The sequence below is a fragment of the Ambystoma mexicanum genome, chromosome 2p (assembly GCF_040938575.1).
Source record: "Ambystoma mexicanum isolate Mex_15411 chromosome 2p, UKY_AmexF1_1, whole genome shotgun sequence".
NCBI classification, from domain to species: domain Eukaryota; kingdom Metazoa; phylum Chordata; class Amphibia; order Caudata; family Ambystomatidae; genus Ambystoma; species Ambystoma mexicanum.
The window spans coordinates 1211864964-1211877519 of NC_090923.1; positions in this window are offsets into that span (position 1 = coordinate 1211864964).

Sequence of the window (12556 nt, forward strand, 5' to 3'; positions counted from 1 at the left end):
GACCACCGAGACCAAAGGGTCTCTAAATACACTGTTCTCAATCGGCCTGGACCGTGTAGAGGGGGATCATACGCTTCTTACCACACGGTTAAGCTATATATTGTCCAAAAAAGAAGGTATGCTGGTATGTGTCTGAAAACCACGATTTCCTATGAAAAAGGTATATCTATTACCCCAAACTTCTCTTATAAACCTTATAGAGTGATGGCCTCCCAATCTGAAAAATGCACTACCACAAGGACTGATTGTGAAAAATGAACCAAGATTATTCTTGGACAATAATGACTTCAAACTTAAATGGAGTTATATCTCCAATAAATGCGGTCGAGATTGGCTAATCTTAATAATAGAGACAGCACAGGAAACTGCAAAGAAAATTGAAATCGATCTGAAGTCATTAGAAGAAGAAATCAAAAAGAAATTTGAGGTGGAAGCGTTCAAGAGTAGTTTAGAAAAACATTTGAAAGAAATGCAAGACTTCAAGACAGAGACAATCACAGAGAGAGTGAAACGAATGAAAAAGGATATACAGACCTTCACACATGAGAAGGCTTTCGTATATACTGATAAAGACCACAAATTTGGAGATCCTAAACCAGGGCAATATCCCAACCAAAAACAAAACCGTAGAGTCCGCTTCAGAAATACCTCCTATAGTTCAAGTGGTGGCTCGGAGGATAATGAAGAATACAACAGAAGGGGTGGTACTAATGGTGAAGGAGACAATAGATCTAATCGAGCACGTGGCACAAGAGGTAATAACCGTGGAAAAAATGGACAAAGACAGCCTTTTTTTAGAAAGAGGCGATGCTCAAAGACAGTGGGCTCCAGACCGAATGCAGACCCGGAGCCACAGGGGTTGGTAGTTAATCTTTCCTCCATATCTCTCACAGATAATATCGGTTCTAAACAAGGGTTTAAATTTTGTAATATCAAAATATAATCCTTTTGAATTTAGAATTGAGTTCCAACAGTTTATGAGAAAAGTCCATCTCAAAGAGTTTTTCATGGAGAATTCCTTCGGTGAAAATAGCAACCATAGTGGCCTTAGAAACCCCTCCACTTTTTGCGCTCCATCCTCCTCGTACTCTCCGGAGTCCATTGTTTTTGAAAAAAAAGTGCTAGAAGAGGTTAGAGCTCTGGAATCCAAAGGGGTTCCTAAACACTCAAATTTGAGTAAAAATGAACAAGTCATCCTTAAATCTCTGGGCACCAATCAAAACATTGTCATCCGTCAGGCGGATAAGGGAGGAGCCATAGTAGTGTTAAACAGAACTGATTATGTAGCAGAATGTCTTAAACTCCTTTCAGATACCAACCACTATCTGAAAATTGATAGGGATCCTAGCGAGGAACTATCGGTTATTATCAAAGACAAAGTCATTAAAGCTATAGATATGAAATTTATCAGCAAACAAGAAGGGGAATTCCTTATGAGGAACAATGGCAGAGTACCTATTTTTTATACGTTGCCGAAGATTCATAAAAGCTTGGAAAACCCTCCGGGTAGACCTATTGTCTCGGGTATTAACTCCCTTTTAGAACCCCTATCCAAATATGTTGACTTTTATCTTAGACCTTTCATACCCATTATGAGGAGCTATGTCAAAGATACGACGGATGCCATTAACAGGATAGAGGGAAATGTGTTTGATCCCGACGTCAATCTATTAATATGTTTGGATATACAAGCCCTTTATACCAACATACCACAACGTGCCACGCTAGAAGTGGTTGAGGAAACACTTCTACAAAGGGAGGACGACCACCCAGTTCCCAACTCTTTAATCAAATGGTGCACAGAGATGGCACTCACTAATAATTTTTTCCAGTTTATGGGCCAATTCTACATGCAAGTGGAAGGTACTGCTATGGGAGCCGCTATGGCTCCCAATTTAGCAAACCTTTATGTCAACATGTTCGAGGAGACTGTCATCTATCGTAGCTTAAACCCATACCAAAATAACATTCTGTGCTGGTTAAGATACATAGATGATATCTTTATTATCTGGAAGGGAAGCAGGGATGAAGCCAAGCAATTTCTTACTTGGTTGAATGAACAAAACAGATATCTGAAATTCACTATGAATATGAGTAACATTCTAGTTAATTTTTTAGATATATCTATATACCATCATCAAGGTCTCCTGCTGATCAAACCCTACACCAAAGATACAGATAAAAATGCTCTCCTCCATTTCAATAGTCACCATGCTCAACATGTTAAGACTAACTTACCGTTTGGACATTTTTTACGTATTAAAAAAAACAGCAGTACAAATGAATCCTATGAAGATGGGGCTAACAAACTGATTGAGAAATTAACCAAGCGAGGCTATCCTAAACGATTAGTGAAGGACGCAGCAAGAAGGGCATTCAATAACAACAGGGAGGCTCTCTTAGACCAACAACTTCACAGAAATCGAGAGAATAAGGAAACCCATCTGGTATTTGTGAACACCTTTAGTAACCTATCCTATAAGATTAAGGGCATTATAAACAGGAATTGGAAGAAGGTGATGACTAAAGAATATGCAAAACCCCCTCATAGCGTTCAAAAAAAGCACCACGATACGCAATCTAGTGATGAGAAACGAGATAGGCAGCACTAGAATAAGGGAACCCGAACAGACAAGATTATGGGATCTCCCACCAGTAACAGGGCACCATCCGTGTGGAAATTGCACTATGTGCGCACAGACCAGAAAAACAACAACAGTAGACTTAGGTCTTGAAAGGGAATGGAAGATTATTGAACATACCAATTGTAATACAGAAAATGTGGTATATGTTATCAAATGCCCATGTCAATTGATTTACATTGGCCAAACAATGAGAAAATGTAAAACGAGAATGATAGAGCACAAAAGCTGCATCAAAAACAGGGTGGCTCAAGCACCACTAGTAAAACACTTTGTGGAAAACAATCACAAATATAGTGATTTCAATTGGACCATCTTAAAAAACATAAGAGGCAAAACACAAGAACAAGTAAACAAAAAATTACTAAGCCTTGAACAGAAACTTATTTTTTTGACCCAGAGCCATATCCATGGACTCAATGATAATATTGAATGGCATAATGCCTAGATGGGATGCATGTTTTTGTTGCTCAGTCTACCCGTTCATGACACCTTATGTAATAGGCATTTTGTTTTACCCGTACCTTTTCCTTCTGTTGGAAAGTGATGTGGGTGTACTTGCTGGAGCCGTTTACTTTTTCTCGCCCCCACAAGCAGGGGTGTATGCATGTATTTTCCTTTTTCTTTGTTTGCACCTATGGGAGCATCATGACATGGTTAACAGGCACTCTATGGCTCCCATACAAGCAGTGAGGTCATGACGGCATGCGTCGCGGCGTGATGGCGTCGTCACGCACACAACGTGATGTCGTCGCGCATACAACGTGATGACGTCGTCGCGCATACAACGTGATGACGTCATCACGAACGCACATATGGCCATATTTAAAAGAGAACGGCCATCCTGCTATCGCGTTTGGCGAGCAGGGAAACTTATGATCGATGGAGGGATCTCAAATTGAGGTAAGCTGGAGAAATGAAACCTAATACTACCTTAGGGTGTTTAAAAGGCGAATTCTTTTGGGGCTTAGTGTAATTATGGAACGATGTAGCCCAAATACTAAAATGGAATACATTTTTGATGTATTTAGATCTACACTGGGACAGACTTATGCCTTTTGATGCAAGCTCTGTAGAACCTGCAGAAGACCAGCTACAAAATACATACTAAATAAGCAGCCTAATAGTAAGTGAAGGGGCGCTTATTACATTTTATTATATCTTTCAAGAGTAGGACATGTGATATAGAGTGGCTTTTGAATTAGACACTGACTGGAGCCATTTTTTGGGTTTTTCTCATTTCTCTCTCTTAGTTTGTCCTCTGATGCATCTTTGAGCCACGTGTCCCATCTGAAGGGTACAGTGGAAATATTGAAGGAATCTTATATATTTTTTCACCTCTATCCAACGCAGGTAAGAGGACCTTGTTGGTGGTGGTAAAAGAATTATCTATACGCAATATACATTCTCCCTTGCTGAAACAGTATCCTTTATGTTTACCCAATTTTTCTAGAATAGAAGACATTTGGAGAGATATTCCCAAAGAAAAGGAAATCTCGTTTTTCCCCTTTTGGTTACCATTTGGTGGTAATTCGCCGTCTGTGGGACGTCGTCACCACAGTTTGGAAGGTATGTAAGAGTGAAGCATACGTATCCCCCTTGGTGGATCGGGGGTGTCACTATCGGAGTCTATTTATAAGATTTCTACGATAGTAGATATGTGCAAATAAAAATAAAAACCCTAATAGGTTGTCTTTAACCCACAGGATTTACAAATCACTGAACACATCTGACAAAGAAAATAAGTGATAGGAAAGAAGACTATCACGGTTATAGAAACACAAGTAACGAAATACCCCTGATGAATGTCCTACATTTATATGTGCGTTTAGGGACAGAAACTTGTGCAAGTAGGGTCTAGGAAACAATCAGAAAATCAGTGTGTGATAAAAAAAGAAATACAACGCCAATGTGAAGTTTCACATGATGTTGATCTAGTGATCAAGAGAAGTAACCTACAGTATGTGTTTATTCTTGTGTCTTGTTTTGTGAAAAATTTGTTTTCATGTTTTTATAGAGTTTTATGTAGTGTGATCATTTTATGAGTACTATTATCTATGTGTTTAATAAAAAGACATTTTAAGGTTTATAAGAGAAGTTTGGGGTAATAGATATACCTTTTTCATAGGAAATCGTGGTTTTCAGACACATATCAGCATACCTTCTTTTTTGGAGAATATATATGCCTTCCGGATACAGCATCAGAGGAGCCACCCGGTCCCTGGATTCTTGGTCTGGAGACGAAAGAACTGGACACCGGATGGGAACTTGCAGCAACAGTTGTCAGAGGAGAAATCCAGCAATGGTTTATTCACGGATTATCACGGCCCTGTGGATTTGGTGCCTTTTTACAGCAGCCAGATGAAGAATGAATATATCAGGTTGGATTTTGTTCACTAATCTGGCCCGCACTCTGATCGAACTTCCCCTTTAAATGATCCATTGCCTTTGGCACACACATCTTCAGGAGAGGTCAGACATGCATGAAGTATCACTTCTGAGGATGATTATCGTCACCCTTGTCGTTTTGGCTCAACTAGAAAAGGGCACAAAATGACTGACTTAAAAACAAGTCTTCGCCATGTACAAAATACAAACTGGGAGGGGACTTCACGGATTCGAATCTTGTCTCTGGAGATCCAGCAGGAGTCCACCAAAGTTTAAGCAAGTTTTGGACTTTGGAAGATCATGCCGCACTCAGGCTCGAGGTCCCAGGGTGTTGGCGGTTTGCAGCCAGCAAGGTCGCAGCACATTGTGGGATGGCTCAAAATGCAGGTCTTCTTGAGACTAGTGGGTCTCACCAGCCTCTGGGTAGTAGTTGTTTTCGGGACCCCCAGGTCGACTGGAAGGAAGGGTTGCATCAGCAGGCTCTCTGGTCGCTGGAAATCGCTACAGATGTTTTTTGTTCATCTTCCTCTTGGGATTCAGCCCCAGTGGTTGACTTGTCAGCAGCTTCCATGTTCTGAGTATTTATCAGGAGCTACAGCACAACTTCTGCAAACTCTCCCTGCAGTTTACAGAAAGGGGCGGTCTGGCTGTTCAATCAGGCAGCCAGCCCGCCACCCATTGGGACTTGGTTCCTTTCAGGCAAGGTAAAACACAAAGGGGTGTGGAGGTTTGGACTCTCTCGCTTCCTGCCTTCTCAGACTCTCTGGAGGGAATACAAAGGATCCCTGCCGAAGACAAAACTTCAACCGAGGTCTTTCCCGCCTAGAATGGCAGAAGAAAACAGGAAATAACAAGCAAACTAGAAATGGTGGGAAAAGGATCCTACCATTCTAGGAGAATGCTGGCTCTCCTGTGCATTACTGAGGCTGATTTGTCATCCTGCGAGTAAAACTTGCAATTGTAACAAAATGTTTACCAGGTAAGAAAGGGGTACATAAGGTGGGGTACATAAGGTGGGGTGTGCTGGCTCACTAAAATCAATGTAAAGGGGCCCATCAGAAAATAATCGTGCGGAGGTCACACCATATTACATTTTCGGAATAGTTTGCGAAATTCTCCTGTCATTTAACATAGAACTGCTGGATGAGATAGCTGGAGGTTCCCTAACAGAATAGACTGCTGCAGAGTCCAGCCTGCCTAGTCCAGTGATGGGGCAAGCTCTTTTGAACAGGATAAAAAAACCTGTCTGCCCTCCAGCAGCTATGTGGTACTCCCACATTTGAGCGAAGCATGCATCCAGGAGTTTTAGAGGAACATGCAACTGCTGATGAGATTGACATCCAACTATGCCTGCCGGATCAAGAGAATGGATTGCCTGATGCAGCTTCCCGCTAGTCGGGAAGTAGCAGAGCTTCATCCTCAGGAAAATTAGGAGACCTGTAGCAGAGCTTCCAGCCAGGGTCTTCCGGGTCATAGTGGTCTTCCAAGTACACAGGAGCAGTTCCAGGTAGTAGACTGTCTTCACAGATATGATCACACCCAGGGTTCGAGGTGACCCCAGCCCTCCAATTCCAACCCATGCAACATTGTTGTGTGGTAGCTTTCCAATGAGTGGAGCCATTCTACAGTTCCACCTGGGAAGAGCACTGGACTCATCTGGATAAGGTGTTGCAGGCTTTGAAAAGGGCTAACCTCACTATCAAGGCCACCAAGTGCCAGATTGCTCAGGGGAAAGTTGCTCATCTAGGTCACGAGGTAGGAGGGGGTCACCTCCAACCTCTCCCCAGTAAGGTACAGGATGTACATGACTGGGAGCCTCCCACTACTCAAACCCAGGTGAGAGCTTTTTTGGGACTCACTGGGTATTACCGCAACTTCATGGCAGACTATGGAATCATAGCTGCACCTCTGACAGCTCTGACTTCACCCAAGCAACCGAGGAAGGTTAATTGGATGTAAGACTGTCAGAGGGCCTTTATTGGCTTGAAAGAATGTCTGTGTAGGGCAGCTGTGTTGTGTGCATCTGACTACAGCAAACCCTTTATCGTTCAAACTGACGCCTTCGACACCGGAATTGGAGCAGTCTTGTCCCAGTTAGATGACAAAGGAAGAGAACATCCAATCATATTCATCAGTAGATAACTCAAGGGTAGAGAACTTAGGTGGGATACTGTTGAAAATGTTTTAGCATAGTTTGGAGCCTTAGGCTTTTTAGGCCCTTCCTTACAGGGTCTACCTTCAAGGTCCAAACAAACCATACGCCCCTGAAGGGCTGAAAACGCAAAACTGCTCAGGTGGGCCGGCAGCCTGCAAGGGCAAGACTTCACCATTGAGCATAGACCAGGGAAGAGTCGTAGAATTGATAATGCAGATGGCCTTTCCAGAAGGTGTGTTGACCATCTGGATGAGGGTGTCAATCTCGTGGGAGATTAGATGCCTTAACCTCAGTCTGGGGGCAGGGAGGAGAGTCGACTGTGATGCTGGAAATGCATTGGAGGGACAGGGTCTCCGTATCCTTGTCCTTTATTGCTTATCACGTGTGTTGTGTCTTGTTTTCCGCACAGGAGTTTATGTGGGACTCCTGGAGGTGCAGCTCTTTTTTGGGTCGTGGTGAACAAACCATTGGGATAACCTTATAGTACCCATGGGTGGGAGTACAACCATGTACTCCTAGTGTATGTTTTTGGGCATATGTGTGTGGCCCACAGAGCAGGGTACGGGCTGGTGGCAGCTCTGTGCTGAGATGACAGGTGGCCTGAGCATCCTCCATTTTGGGATGCCCAGGCCCCGTCATTGGAATCAGTGGATTCATGGTGGAGACAAGATGGCCCTGTGGCCTCTTGCTTTCCATCACCTGTAACCTTGTTTCCCGAAGTCCCGGGAAGCCCTGACTCTGTTCCTTTACCTGACTGGCTTTTGGATGGAAGTTCCATATATGGTAGTGTGGGGAAGTCCATGCCAGACTGGCTGGAGCCTTCACAATGACTGTATGTTGTGGGTACCCCGTGGGGTGGGTCCTGGGTGAATGGAGTGTGTGATGAATACGCATTTCTTGTTATGGATGTCTAGTATCTGGTGCGTGACACGACGACTGAGTCAGCCCTGCCCGAAACTGGAATGAATGCAGTGTGGAGTGTTGAATGGCTGGGTACTTGTCCGAATACACATTACTTGTTGTGAGTGTCTGGAGAGAAGTGAATGGCCTGAATGCACTGTGTGCCTGATTGCCTGCCTGCCACCCTTCTGAGTGATTTGTTGCCGGATTGTGACCCAGCAGTGTGAATGAGAGGTCAAATAGTATATCTGGGGACCTCACTGCTTAAAATTGTTCAGAAGCTGAAGTTGAAGCTGACATAGAAACTGACGCCGTTCAGAAGCTGAAGTTGATACTTGACGCATAATCTTGAAGCCCTGCTGGAAGAGAAGAATTGCTGTGGCTCTACTTTGTCGATCTAAAAGCTGTTGTGTCGCCAAGAACTGATCCAAGAGAGGACCTGGTAAGGAGAAGCACCCTGGAAGCCAGCCTACGAAAGACTGTCAACCGGAGACTGGGACCGCCGAGAAGAAAGAGCAGTGCCTGGGCATTCGTCCACTGTCGACCGAGGTACTGCTGTTATCTCGTTGACCGGAGCCGCAGTGCTCTATTGCCTAAGAACACTTTGAATCAATGACTCCCTTGCTCATCACCATTGACCGCTTTCCTCCTGCCGGAGAAAGTCAAGGTCGCCGGCGACCGAGGAGAATCTGCCAGTGGGTTTCCGGCCACCTGAAGACCTCAAGGACGCCAGAGATGATCCAGACGCCAGCCATGGTCACGTACCAAGCGCCGAAGACAGACGGCGACGACCCGCGTCCCTTGGTGGGCCAAAGTTCTTCATTGACTCTTTGTGGCAACAAGCTATTGTCGTCGAGGTGCGCAGCACACCTCGCCTGTTGCAGGACATTTTCACCTGATCATCAACGTGCACCACAAGGACCGAAGCTGCTTGCCTCAACGACAACATTCACCTTTTCTTAATCCAGGAAGTTTGATGACCCATGGTTCCTGCCTTAAAGGGAGTTCACTCAGAAGGGCCCATCGATGACCCGACGAAGAACTCTACAACACCAGGTACATTGGGGTTGCAGGACTATTAGAATGACCCGAGACTATAAAGCATATCTGTACTGGGCTTGTCAATATGCTTTATTTACAGGTTGCCCAGGTGGGGGGATCCTTGCACAGGACAGTCTCATGAAAGTGGGATAGACTGTTCTGCCATTGCTTGATTTAACTTGAGTTCTTTTTGTGTCTGTCACTGAGTCATCTTGCCATCTGATTCATATGTCATTTGAACTGTTAGCAGTTGATGCATTTCAAGGGAATCGATAGTTAGAAGTGGTACCACGTAGACTTGTGTATATATTTGCCATTATAGTATTACCAGCGTACAAAGTGTGTTATTGTGATTGTGTACAAAACGTGAACCAAGAGCTGTGTTTTGTGGGTGCTTGGCGACTACACTGTACTTAAGAACCAGCCCGCATCACCTCCCGAGATCTGAAGCCTTTGATTGCTCATCCATTGCTACTGCATAGAGAATCTTGGCTTGGGTCCTCTGTGCTTCTCCTCTGCCATACATAGAGCATGAGTACAGATACCCCCCTCCGGTGCTTTACAGTTTCCAACTGAAGTCAGGGGTGAGGACCCCGAGTCCATGACATGAAGATTTCCATCCTGCAGCTTGCCAAGTAGTACATCCTTTGATGGACAACAGATCTCAATTGATGTGTGAGGCTCTGTTCTTCCTACATCACCCCTCCCTTTCCATTGCATTAGTGGCGTCTTTGGTAACCCTGCTGGTTCAAGACCTGTCATCTATTTGAACTGGACAAGCGCATAAATATCTAATAAGTTGAAGGCATCTTTCTGGCCCTCAAGGCTTTCTTATCTTCCGTTCAAGGGAAAAGAGTTTGGATACTGATTAACAATAGCACATCAAAGTTCTATCACAAGAGGCAGAGTGGCAACGAGTCACAGCAGTTGTGTAGACTCATGCAGGTTCTGTGTAGATGGCCGAAGAAGAACAGCTTTGCTGTGGCACTTGGGCAGTTCTCTCAGTATCAAAGTAGATTGCCTCAACAGATGCACCCAAGCGCCTGACAAATGGGAGTTCACTTCTTCAGTACTGCTTTCCAGCAGTTGGTCTGGCCAAGTGGGGATCTTTTTGTGATTTGGGGACATAAGAAGTGCCCTAGATGTACTGCCTGTAGAGGAAAGTAAGTCTCTGGGGAATGCTTTCTTCCTCCAGCAAGGGCTGACCCCTTATGTGTTCCCTCCTCTGCCTCTGGTGTCGGAAAATTTGGCCAAAAAAATCACCTTTACTCTATTCTTATAACCCAATGGACAGATAGTCTGTGTATTTTAATTACTTAAAAAAATAATATTTCCATGTTCAAACATATATTGAACTGTACACGACAAATAGGTCAATGAACACAATCCAATTTTTTTATCAGCTCACCGCTTTTCAGGCAGGATCCCCTTCATCAGGAGAAATTAATCTGTCTTCAACCACCAATATTCTCCCTATTGTGATAATATCTGTAAGACATATTTACATCATGTTAGGGCCTTATTTCACTTTTCAATGTATCATACTACTCATGTGGGTTTTTAGTCTGTCATGATTTGTATGGAGCTTATTTACCTGGCGAGTGTCCAGGACAGTAAGTGTGTTAGAGGCCGAATGGCCCACCACTCTTGCAAAGCCCATAGAAATATAAGTACAAGGGCAGTTCGGTATTTATAAGTCGCCCATGCGTTCTCCTTATCAATCTCCCTATCAACCTTGGTGTCCTTATTAACGGTACAAGTCTGCTAGTATGAGTAGATCAGTAAAGTTGATAATACCGGGCTCTTTTTACAATCATAGACTACACATGTATCACCTTCAACAAGCAACTGTGCAATGGTACATTTAATAAGGTGAAGCGTAATACCTGCTTATATCCAGAGAATCTTCATAAACATGACCCATTGATCAAAATCACCATGTATATTAATATGTCCGCTAGCCTTATACCGGTAATAAGAACCGCTTATGATTTTACACTCACACCAAAAAACACCATATGTAGTCATTTTCCAAATATGCTGCAAAATTCCTGAAATGCCACAACATTTTGTATTTTATCCAACTGCGAGAACACATCATTGTACATTTCTGAACAAAGATGTCTACACCACCATTGTACGAAAGCTCCAAATCAGTTTTAGGTATCAGGTTTTTAAGTGATTTTATTTTATTTTTTTCATTAATTTTTGTGGAATTTGTTTTGTGTTATATTTATGTACTTGTATGGTGTTTCTGAAATATAAGCATTCATTCATCGTTATAAAGAAATAAATTCCTTCGATCATTGCCACTATTTCTGCAGGGGGATGGAATTGCCTGTTTTGGTAAAGATGCAGACAGCTGTCCGTGAGCCAATCAAACCTTCTGCAGATAAATGTAGATTTTCCCCTCGCCCCATATCACGCAAATGCCCTTTCAGTTGATCTAGGAGCAAAATAATTATGAATAAGCATTTAAATGGATATGGGCCATTGTCCAAATCACTTCAGGAGGCAGAAAATCAGTTCAGTTTCAATAAGCACCACCCCATTTACATCATATTGGGAATTCATTATGTAAAAAGTGCCACTATGTTTAAAAGGCTGTGTCCCATTCAATATTTCAAGCTCTTTCTGCATTATTGGATTTAATTGGAAGTACTGTAGACAAATTAAATACGTAAAAATGAAAATCCCAGGAAAACACAAAATATAATATACAATAAAATGGAGACCAATGAGGTTCAGGTTTTGGGCACCACACATGGGTTTTTAAAGACACAATCTTCTATGTATTTTAATAATGAATTACTTTCATTCCTCCAGAGCAGTTTCCACTGAAATGTGATTCCCCAGGTTCAAATAGAGATGGCATGTTGCCGAATATGTCATGCCATTCAAGTTTATTTCAATGTTGCTTCAGAAACTCAGGCTGAAATATTTTTCATTTCCAATTTCTTTGGCACACAAATTTCCCAAAGAGGTCAACTGCTTCATATAGAAAGTCTATTCAAAGAAATGGCCTGGATTTAAGCTTCCACTGGTTTTCACTGTTTTCACAGTGCCTATTAATTAATTGAAGAGGTTTCCATCCCTTAACTTAACACCTTTCTTTAAGAGCTCCTTCACTCCAAAGTTCATTGCGCAATTGTCTGTCATCTTGCTGGCATACAAACCACCTTCTGTTGTGGGTAGTGATGGACAGGCTCACAAGTGCCTTATGTGCATGGTTACAGATGACATCAAGAACACGCTATTCCCACAAGATGTTCAAGGGTTTTTATTTATTTATTTCATAATAGGCCTGCTCTCCATACCTCTCTCTCTCTCTCTAACCTAGGTATGGGCTGTCCCACTCGAGCCCAGGCTTCCATCAACTCTGGATGGGGAACTGATGATATGGGAATGTACATTCTGGGCCTCTGTGAAA